The sequence below is a fragment of the Bison bison genome, unplaced genomic scaffold (genome assembly GCF_000754665.1).
Source record: "Bison bison bison isolate TAMUID 2011002044 unplaced genomic scaffold, Bison_UMD1.0 scf7180017864284, whole genome shotgun sequence".
Taxonomy (NCBI): Eukaryota; Metazoa; Chordata; class Mammalia; order Artiodactyla; family Bovidae; genus Bison; species Bison bison.
Window position 1 is genome coordinate 1,468,600 of NW_011494856.1, and position 460 is coordinate 1,469,059.

A 460-nucleotide genomic window follows, 5' to 3' on the forward strand; every position below is an offset into this window, starting at 1 on the left:
TTTCGACCTCCAATTCCTAACGTGGGACTTCTCCTGAGACGCTGTAGCGGGACAGGGCTTCATCTTGCGATGACGGGGGAACCACGTGGTTTTTCTCGAGTTGCGGCGGGATTCTCGAGTTACGACGGGGAATTCGGGATGCCTCTTGTGTTGGCCCAGGGAAGTCCAATCTTCCATTCGAGTTGCGAAGGCAAGCTGGGGATTGCTCTCGAGTGACTGCAGGGCCAATAGACCTCATCTGGGCTTGTGTCCAGAAGCCAATGTTCCTCTCCAGGGGCGACCGGGATCTCGGGGTAGCATTCCAGACGCACCCGGGGAGACAGGCATTCATCTCGAGTGGAAGCAAAGAACCCCGCTCTGCTCTCGAGTCGCGACGGGTATGTTTTGGAGCTCACTGGGTGGACTAAAGGGAGTCAAGCCTCCTGAGGCGTTTGGAGAGAGGTCGCGAGGCTGGCCTCGA

The 460-nt window shown here is 57.8% G+C and overlaps 1 protein-coding gene across 1 annotated transcript in view; it reads left to right on the forward strand.

Annotated features, from left to right (window-relative positions):
• Positions 1–460, forward strand: part of ATG16L2 (autophagy related 16-like 2 (S. cerevisiae)) — a 21,916-nt gene that overhangs the window by 9,357 nt on the left and 12,099 nt on the right. The window lies entirely within an intron of this gene.